The 10,288-nt window shown below is 44.1% G+C and overlaps 1 protein-coding gene across 2 annotated transcripts in view; it reads right to left on the reverse strand.

Moving 5' to 3' along the window:
• Positions 1 to 8,633: 8,633 nt before the first annotated feature.
• PLP1 (proteolipid protein 1) overlaps positions 8,634 to 10,288 on the reverse strand; it is a 22,311-nt gene continuing 20,656 nt past the window's right edge. For both annotated transcript variants that reach the window (XM_069065232.1, XM_069065233.1), the window contains exon 7: positions 8,634 to 10,288. This exon is cut by the window's right edge and continues 486 nt beyond it. The gene's annotated coding sequence lies outside the window, so the exon portion shown is untranslated.

Below are 10,288 nucleotides of genomic sequence, written 5' to 3' on the forward strand. Positions count from 1 at the left end.
CTCTCTCTCTCTCTCTCTCTCTCTCTCTCTCTCTCTCTCTCTCTCCCAACCTAGCCATGGCTAGAATAAGTGTCAGGACTCAGTTGGAACAGTTAGTAGGGATCTCAGAGGGTCTCTAATCCAATCCAGATGTGAACAAGAATCCCCTCTCCAGCATTCTAAATCCAACCTCTGCTTGAAGACTTCCAGTGACAGGAAACCCACTCCTTCCCAGGCTTCTACTTGGGGAGAACATTAATGAATAGAAGCTACTTCTGTCTTTCTTGTCTCTTTCTTGACTGACCAGACCTGGGAGACTTTTCACAGGATTGAGTACTGGGCCTGGAGTCAGGAAGAGCTGAGTTTAAATTGGACCTCAGACAGTTACTAGCTGTGTGACCCTGGGCAAGTCATATAACCCCTGTTTGCCTCAGTTTCCTCACCTGTACAATAGTAATAATAATAGCACTTACCTCACAGGGGTTTTGTAAGGATCAAATAAGTTAATCATTGCAAAGGGCTTGAAACCGTGCCTGGCACATGGTAGGCACTATATGAATGTCAGCTGTACACCCTATTATCCCTATCAAAGAAAGTGAGGTAACCCTTCACGTGCTTGAGTAAGGTAGTCTTATCTCTGGTGCAGGCAAAAGCTATTAAACCTACTATTGGATTAAGAGCTATTTCTTTTCCTTTACAGCCCCATGTACCCTTTATATCAAGCATTGAAGAAATAGCACTTGGGAGGTCAGATTACAGCTTGGAAGTTCATCACAAGTAGCCGTGATCCTCATGCTCTAAGGAATCATTTTCCCCATGACGTACCCCTGACATACATTTCCCCTGACGTACATTCCCCCATACATACACTGTTCTGGGCTCCTCTGGCTCAGAGACACGTGCAATTGATTATGGGGATTGCCCGTTAATTGACGCTTGGGCAGCGGCTCCTTGCCTGCTTCATTAGCTTGGATTCGCTGGCACAAAGCCAAGGCTGCCAATGCTTGTTTTCTCAGCTCAGACGGATGGTTTGCAGATGGTGGACTCGCCAAGCTCAGAGTCTCTGTGAGGGATGGGTCTTTGTATTGTCTTCTTGGAGCATCCTCTCACTACGGTGAAGACTGAAGTAAACCTTGGCTGTTAAGTGCAAAGAACCAGTGGTGCCTTTTCCCTCATTAAATCTTTATTCTTTTATCTGGAAAATGGGATGACTTGCTGAATCTTCTCAGTTGACCTAAGCCACATTCCCCCGCCCCTTTTTACTCCTAGTGTGAACTAAAGCCATTCATTTGAATTAGTTCTGACAATATTCAAACCTTGGTTGGGTTTATTAATTATTAAAATCTAATTTGCCTATTCCAAAGACTCGGGGTTATAGGGGTCTTTTGGAAGGAGGGGGTTCCACTTCAATTCAGTCCATCAACTTGGGTTTATTAAGCATTTAGTATGTTCCAGGGCTGTGCCAAGTGCTGCAGGTTCAATTAGAGGCCAAAATTAGAGGCTCTCCTCAAGGAGCTCCCAACTGAATGGCAGTAATCTAGGTCTTCAACTAAACCTGGGACATTTTGCATGCTGCCATTTAAGCATGACTCTAGATGAGTGGAAAGAATACAGATGATCCAAGGCTGCTGGCCTGAATGTGGGAGGTGAGACATTTTCCTTTCTCTCTTTGACAGGGCAATGCATGGTAGCAGACATTCTCTCCAGGGGACCAGCTCCAAACAGGGGAAAGAGGAAGAATTTGGACACTAAGGAGGGCCCTTAGAGGAAGCCAGCTCTTCACCATGTCTTTGATTTCCTCCCTAGAGACTTCAGGGAATTTTTCCTTGGGTGAGGCCAGGCCCTGTTTCAGTTTGAGTGGAGCCATCTCGCTGAAGGCTTCATTGGCTTGGGTACATTCAAATCTGCTTCACTGCTCCGATCGTTCCGATTTCTGTTAGCTGTGTATTAGGGCTATACATACACTAGAGCTCCAAGTGCTCTCTGTCCCCCCTGTAGCAGCAACCACCCCAGCATCCCCAGGGTGTCTGCCAACACAGGTTCTTAGATCTGCTTTTCTAAAGGAAAGCAACTCAAGATGGGTTAATGACCTTGCTTTAATCAATCAAACATATCATTTACCTAGTTCAGGGGAAAAAGGTCAGCACCCCGAACTTCAGAGTATACAGACAGAAACATTTCAAGCAGACAGGCCTCCAACTGTCCAACCATTACATCCATACCAAATCACAGTTACCAGAGAGGGAAGCATCAACATCTGGGTTTTCAAAGCCGGGGACACTTGACAGCTGTGCCCAGAGTCTCATCTGGTCAAGTCACACAACACTTCTCAAAGTGAGCCCCAAAACAAACTCTCACATCAGGGATGATATAGCCTTCTCCTGGCTCAGAGAATGTGACAACCCTCTTGACCCACTGCCCAATCACAAAGTATCTCCTGAGAGACAAGCCTCCCACCACAGGCTCCAGGTGCACTTAAGCCTAGGGGCAGAGAAGATCTTAAAAATTTACATTCCCATTACACCTACATATAATATAGGCATGTGGTCTCTGCAGTACTTTGTGGGGTAATGGTCTCCAGTTTCATGTCCATTGCATGTACTACCCATATACATTTGTTCTCTGTTGTTTTCACCAACACTATAGGGTGGTGATCTGGGATGTCAGAAAAAGCAACAATATGAGACAGCTAGGTGGAGCCATCGTGAATAGAGTGCTGGACCTGGAGTCAGGATGGTCTGAGTTCAAATCCAGCCTCAGACACTTGCTAGCAGTGTGACTCTGGATAAGTCATTTCACCACTAGCTGCCCCAGTTTCCTCAACTGTAAAATGGAAATAATAACAGCACCTCCCCCCCAGGGTTGTTCTGAGGATCAAACGAGATAATATTTGTTAAGTACTTTGCCAATCTTAAGAACTTGTAGGAATGTTGGATATTAAAACATTATCTTTTTGAAGTATAATTACAGATTTCAAGCTTTCCCCAGATGATTTTTGCCAAGGGACTGAAAAGTTTCAGCCTGAGGAAGAATATGACCCACATGTGTGACCTCTGGAGTGGAGAAGACATTTTTCATTTTCTTTGTGAAGATATGTATGTTAACAGACATTCTTTTGGGGCCAAACTCCAAATGGTACAGAGAAGCAGCAGACTTTGGAATCTGCAGACATGTAGGAGAAGTCAGCTCCTCCAAATGGCCCTGATTTTGAGCTTGCCTCTCTGAAGACTTCAGGGAATTTCTGCTTGGATGAAACTGGAAACTCTTTCTTAATTTGATTTATTTTGCCCCCAGCTTGAGAGGCCATTCAATGCATATTTTCTGGTATATTCTAATCCCTATAACTTCTCTCATTTCCACTTCCTATTTGCTTGCATAAATGGGTTTACTCTCTATTCACTACTTTTAATGGTCTTTTGTATAACTAGCATTTGATGGGAAGAAGCCAAAAAAGGTAGTCTAAGGTGAAGATTAGTGACCAGGGAAGTGCCATTTGGTTTTGAGCCCAAATCATGTCCCAATATCAGCAATATTTAGGAGGGGAGATAGATAATATTGTAGTCCATTGTAGTCCAATACCCCCAACCTTCTATTGCTCTCCTGAAAGCAGGAATTTGCTTTGGAGAGTAGACAAGATTCCGGAGATCTCCATCAATCCCCCTTATCCTCTCCATCTAGATAACCCATGCAGACACGAACACCTTGTACACATACCTTATAAGGTTGTTGATAGTTTGTCTTTCTTTGGGGAACTCCTAGTTCCCATCTTTTGATTACTTATCTATTGGAAAATGGCTTTTGGTGCAATCTGTTTTGATCAATTTTCTATGTCTCTTAAACATCAGAATTGAGGGAGATATGGGGCGGCTAGGTGGCACAGTGAATAGAGCACCAGCCCTGGAGCCAGGAGGACCTGAGTTCAAATCCGGCCTCAGACACTTAACACAAAAACTAGCCGTGTGACCTTGGGCAAGTCACTTAACCCCAATTGCCCTCCAAAAAGCCAAAAAAAAAAAAAAAAGGAATTGAGGGAGATAATTGATGTGAAGATTTTTCTCCCTGTTCAGTACTCACTTCATTTCTTCTAGGCATATTGCTTTTGTTTGTTCAAGGGCTTTCTAATGTTTTGTAATCAAAATGGTCTGGTTTATCTTTTATGATAATCTCTATCCTGATTTTGGTTGTGGATTTTCCTCCAATGGAAGGGAAGTTGTAAAGTCTTTTCAGTCTCTGAAATTTTCTAAATGCTCTAACTTGTAATATTTACTATTCCAGATCCATTGGGAGCTTGTTGTGCTGCCTAGAATAAGGTGCTTTTGGAAGCCAAACTGCTTTGCAGATTTTCTGGACAGAAAGTCTTTTCTTATGAGCCAGAAAGTTCTGCCGCAGACATTTTTGTTCTTACATTTATCCAACATTGAACAACTGCGTCTGATTATTCTTGGGTCTGCTTAGCAGTTGTGTGCCCTTGATCTAATTTTCAGTTTTGTGGTGAATTTGTAGCAAATACTTTTGGTGACCATTGCTTTTTAATACAGTTTGAGATTGAGTAATACTATGTTGCCCTGGTTCCTACTTTTTCTTTATCATTGTCCTGGGGGCAGCGGGAATGCCTGGGGGGATTCTCAAATGTTTGTTCTCAAAAATGAATGTTTTGCTCAGGTTCCAAGAAGTAGATTTTTGATAGTTTGCTATAGCACTAAATCTTTGGAGGCAGCGAGCGGTGTGCCCCATCTTGCTGCCACATAAGAAAAACAATCATTCTTTATGGCAATACAGAAGAATGTCCCAGAGAGGGTCACGGAGAAGTACAGGTTTTACCACACAAGCATCCTCAACAGTAAGAGAAGATGAAGTCTTCTCTACCCAGAAGCAACCTCTTAGGGCATCTGCTGCACACTGACAGCCTGACCAGAAAGCGCACTAGCCTGCCTTCGAGGAGACCCCGTTCCCACTTTCTCCTCCTTTCTTTAGCCAGGAGGTATGTATGTCCTGATGCCTACCATCTCATTCCCTTCCTTCTTCCTGTCTGAGCAGCTTTCTAAAACTATGCTGTTCCACTCCCCGCCCAAAATAGGAATTTGCTAACAAAGGAATGCAGTTTCTTACGATTTAGACAAACTATTAAGACAATTCTTCCTCTTTTCCTCCTGATTCTTTGGACCCCAGGAGATCCCTTACTTATCATTTACACACCAAGTAAAAGTTGCCAATGCCAAATTAAGAATGTTAGCCTTGATTATCCCTAGATGTGTAAAAGCTTTTTATTTCTTTGTTTGATGTTATTCTTGCTGTGTCTACTTACTTAACTTCCTTCTTTTTCTTTCAGTTGTCGATCTTGAGTTTTCAAATTTCTTTTTAAGTGCTCTGAATCTTTCCCCTTTGATTAAAAAACACTTTTTATGTATGATTAGTTTCATTAATCTTTTTTGAAATGCCTTAGAGTATAGAATTGTTTTTGCCTTTGCTTTTTAGAATACTATATTTCATTTTTGCCTTCTATTTCTCATAGTTGAGGAATAATCTTGTGTGATTCTGATTGATTTTACTTGGTATATGAAGGTTTTTCTTTTGGCTGATTATAATAACTGTCATGTACTGTTTGGAGGAGGTTGGAAGAGATGCCTTCTGACGCCCCTTCCAGTTCTAAATCTGGGCTCCTGGGGTCCTTTTCACCCTTGGGTGGTTTTTTATTTTACCAGAAACGTTTGTTGATTGTTGAAGTTTCATTTTCTGTTCTCAACATAATCCTCTTCCCTTTCGTCACAGATATGACTGGCACAGACTTTGAACCCGAGTTGGTTCCTTGTTCCTTTGCAAGCAGCCTTCCCTTGTGCACAGGGCCCAGGACAAAGGAGTGCTTTCACTCAGTGCTGGGGTCTAGGCTAGGGCTAGTGAAAGATACAATGGTGGACATGCCTTTGCTTCTGCTCAGAGGCTGTTAGCTCAAACTTGGCATAAAGCAATATAGGGAGCCTGAGCACTGAATGCAGGAGGCCTCACTTCTAGAACATTCAGCACCCATGCTGGGGAATGGTGGAGAAAAAAAGTCCAGAGAGTCAGGCGGGAATCCCAGAGAGGAATGAAGGAATGAACAAGACTGGCCTGGGCATTTTCCTTAAAATGGATGTTCTGGGAGGGACTAAGCAAGAAGAAGAAGAGGCTGCAAGGTCAGCATGATCTTCCAGGGAGAGAAGGGCACTAGGTCATGGTGAAGAAAAGTCCAGAAAGTCAGGAAGTAGAAGCTTAAGAAGCACCAGAACAAACCCAATGGCAGGAATAATGGCATCAACACAACAACAAACATGGAGTAAGTCCTGATTATGTCAATGCAGCTAGGCAGTGCGGCGACCAGGTGGGCAGTGCGGCGGCCAGGCGGTGTGGCAGCTAGGCAGGGGCAGTGCGGCGGCTAGGGCACAGGGCCATGAGTCAGGATGGCCTGAGTTCAAATCTGGCCTCATACACCAGCTGTGTGATGCCGGGTGAGACACTTAATCCTGTTGGCCTCAGTTTCCTCATCTGTAAAATGAGCTGGAGAAGGAAATGACAAACTACCCCAGTATCTCTGCCAGGAAAATCCCAGATGGGGTCACCAAGAGTTGGACATGACTAAAATGACTGAACAACAATGTTCAGGCCATTATTTGGGGGGCCCCAAAACACCCCTGTTTTTCCAAAGCTGAAAAACAAGAATCCAGTGAATCTTCCTCAGTCAAGAGTTACTGGTTGGCATTCTTTACTTTCAGACAAGGGGAGAGGAAGGCACCAAGTAGTGTTTCTACTGTCATGATTGGTTCCAAGTGTTTAAAGGAACTTACTGTCTTTACATAGGTCTGGAGAAAGACAGAGCCATAAGTAGCCCAGGGCTAGAAGGGCTTTGACCCAAGCCCTTGGCAATGAGCATGGTGGCAGGTGACCACCTACTAGCTGCTCTATCATTTAGAAGCTGTGTGATCTTGGGCAAATCTCCACCCTCTACTTTCACCTCACCTCTACTCCCTCCTACCTCCAACCCCCCCCCCCCCAGCTCTCATTCCTCATGGTGAGAAGATTCCTAGTTGTGGCTAGGGAGGAAGACTCATTTGTGCTAATTTTTTTGGCTACTTTTTGGAGCAGGGAAGGCAGGGCAATTGGGGCTAAGTGACTTGCCCAAGGTCACAGGCTAGTTTTGTGTTAAGTGTCTGAGGCCAGATTTGAACTCAGGTCCTCCTGACTCCAGGGCCAGTACTCTGTTTACTGCACCACCTAGCCACCCCTCATTTGTACTATTAACAATATAATGATTCTATCCCACCGTTTTGGGAAATACACTTCTTTTTTCAGTATATCACTCAGTATTTGATGACTCAACTGTTAGGGACAAAGAAATGTAGTCTGGGATGCCTGACAGTGGTAAAATTCAAAAGGGGGAAAACTGAGGGAGGAGTGGATGAGGGTGGGCATCGCTGCCTATATTTTTTCCTTGAATTCTGAGAATTATTTGGGACTGAGAGAAGGCAGTCCAATTAAGTAGTTTTTACTTCTTTGAATCCCAGACCACGTGCATGCATTCCATGGGCTCCTGCACACGTATTAATATGTGTTTTTGTGTGCATAAATACTGTCACATGTAAGGCAGAAAGACAGGGAAGCGAGTCACAAGTTGTTGGGGCTAAAAAATCCCATCTTGTTTTCCCATGGCTTTGTTGTGGGATGCCACCCCCGTCCCCACCCTCAAGCCTAACCCCCTGGGTGCACCCTCATAATTCATCCGCCTACTGCTCCCAGCCCATCAGGTTGTTTCTTGACTGTGGCCTGCTCAGAGAGTTCAGTGTGTGCTGGATGAAGCCAAGGCTTCCACACGCTCACCCTGCATGACTACAACCACTGCGTCCTGACCCCGAGAACTGTAAGCAAATGTTTCTGGTTTACACTGCTGCATCTCGCTCTTTGCCTGAGCAGAACACAAAGAGAGCTCTTTCAGTACAGAGAAAGGAGGGTTATGATATGTGGGAGAACAGAGAACAAAGGGCTCTCTCTATGAGGAGTTTCTAAGAGGACACGGCCAAGTCCAGGGGAATGGAGAACATGACTTCCTTGGGAACTGAGGACAAAAGCCTCCGACTCTCACAGACAGGGCCAAGCACCTCTTCTCATGACTTTGTCTTGAAGTGGCCCAAACAACTTGACCTAAAAGATTTTTAGCTGCAGGTTCAACAAAAACCATTTCAAAGGAGAGTCCTCAACTGAAGTCTGTCCTGCCTTACCCTAATTCCCCCTGATTGATTGATCAGTTTCTCTCCTATCACATTCTTGCCCAGCTAGACCACTGAGGCCTTAGGCAGTAGTGGGGACAGGAGCTTTGGACAGAGAGTCCATCATTAATACAAAAAGGCCATTCTTGGTTGGGGGCACAGGGGAGAGGAGGAAGACTAGGTGTGTGAGACAAGCTCAGCCAACAGTTCTGTGTAAGCTAAGAAGAGTTGGTCTGGTTTGGTCTGGCCTGGCCCGAACTCTTGCTGTGGAATCATCTGCCCCACCCCCCTGCTTGCCACCAAAAAAAAAAAAAAAAGCCAATGCACAGGCTTGTTCCAGGGTAAACCAAGACTGGGGTCGTTCATCAGCTACTGTGCATGTCAGAGTGCCTGCTGAACAAGACTCTTCACTCAGACAACTTCGTTTGATTGAGAACAATTTTAATTCATTTTCTTTAATTTTATAAAATTCATCTTGTAAGAAGGCTCTAAACATTTTATCCTTTATCTATGTTAAAGTTGAAATTCTAAATCAGCAATGAAGAAGATACTTTCAGTTGATTAAATACTGTGTGTGGGTATATAAATGTGTGTGGGGGTGTGTACATATGAGGGAAGTTGAGGAAAGGTTGGTTATTAAGTTAAATCAAAAGAAAACTCAAGGCCTAGACTACTTTTACTTTCCTTGATCTTGATTGGTTTCTTACTAAATCTTTTCCCTCCCCTCCCCCACACAGCCTATCTAGTCTTGTTTGAAGAAATATGTTGTCCTTTTGAAGAGATCTCATATAAATGCTGCTGAAGCTACTTTGGAATGGAAAAAAAAGGAAGGAAGAAATCTTGCAATAAGTGCTATAGTCCTGCACGAAATAAACAAAATCCAAGTAGAAAAAGAAAGGAAGAGAGAATAAATATGCCCGAGTTGGCTGCCCAGCCTCCACATGCCTTCCTCTCTGGTCCTTGCACTCCACGTGACTTTCATGAGGGAGAGTCTGCCCTTCTGTTAAGCTGTACTCTCTGTCTCTTTCTCTCCCCCACTTCCCTCTCCCTCCCTCTCTCAAATGCCATAGGACACTACTAAATCACATCTTCCCTCCCTGGCTAGAAAGAATGACCAAGTCAGTTCTCCAAATGGAGTTTTGTTTTGCAAAATGCAAAAGGGTCGCTTAGCAATGTTCTTAACCCAAGGCCCCTCCTGTAGCCTTGAATTTTGCACAGAGATGGCCATATTTCAATAGCGTTCAGGATGGCTTCAGTCCCTTTTCCCATAAAAGAAAAACAACCTTAACAGTCAAACAGTTATCCTGTAGCTCTCTCAGGCATGAGATCAAAGTTGTAAAGAATGAGAAAAAATGGGAAATGGTCAGAAACAAATCAAGATCTTCAAGCCACTGCCTGGTTACTAAACAAACACCACCCGAAGAAAAAAGCACCATTGTGAAGGTATGGCCAAGTGGAGGGCATCATGGCACACGGCTGGTTAATGGGGTGGGGGTGGGGAGGCATGCAGAGTCATGGCATCCAAAGAGTCAGCCTGTGTCTAGAAGAGGGACATCTTAGGTTACACCATCAGTCCATCCCCCTTTCTGGATCAGTCTCTCTCATGCAAACTGGCTTTCCTCTCTACTCCTTGGAAACTATAGGGTTGTTGTGGTATCTGTCTATTATCACGGTTATTTAGTGATAAGATGCTAAGAGCTTAATGTTGTTCCCCATCAATGTGTAAGGTTGAGGGTCCCCTCATCTACACAGGTGCTGTGTTCCCTTATGCTATAATTAGGGTTGGATGAGTTAAGGCTTAAATATTCCATCATATCAGGGTCAATGCTCTCCTTTCATAGCTGAAAGATCCTTGCTCTGACCCTCTTCTCCCAGCTGCAGTAGGCAGATTTGGGCAAATTTTCACATGTTTACAGGGGCAATCCTCCCTTCTCAAATGGTAGCAACAAGAGAGGAGAGAGGGCCCCATTGTCTAGAACAAGGAGATCACTGACCCCTATATAGGGTGGATGAGAAAGTGATTTAATTTCTCTCTCTCTCTCTCTCTCTCTCTCTCTCTCTCTCTCTCTCTCTCT

The sequence above is a fragment of the Petaurus breviceps genome, unplaced genomic scaffold (assembly GCF_028583685.1).
Source record: "Petaurus breviceps papuanus isolate PSGF00001 unplaced genomic scaffold, PetGlider_PUasm1.0 90681, whole genome shotgun sequence".
NCBI classification, from domain to species: Eukaryota; Metazoa; Chordata; class Mammalia; order Diprotodontia; family Petauridae; genus Petaurus; species Petaurus breviceps.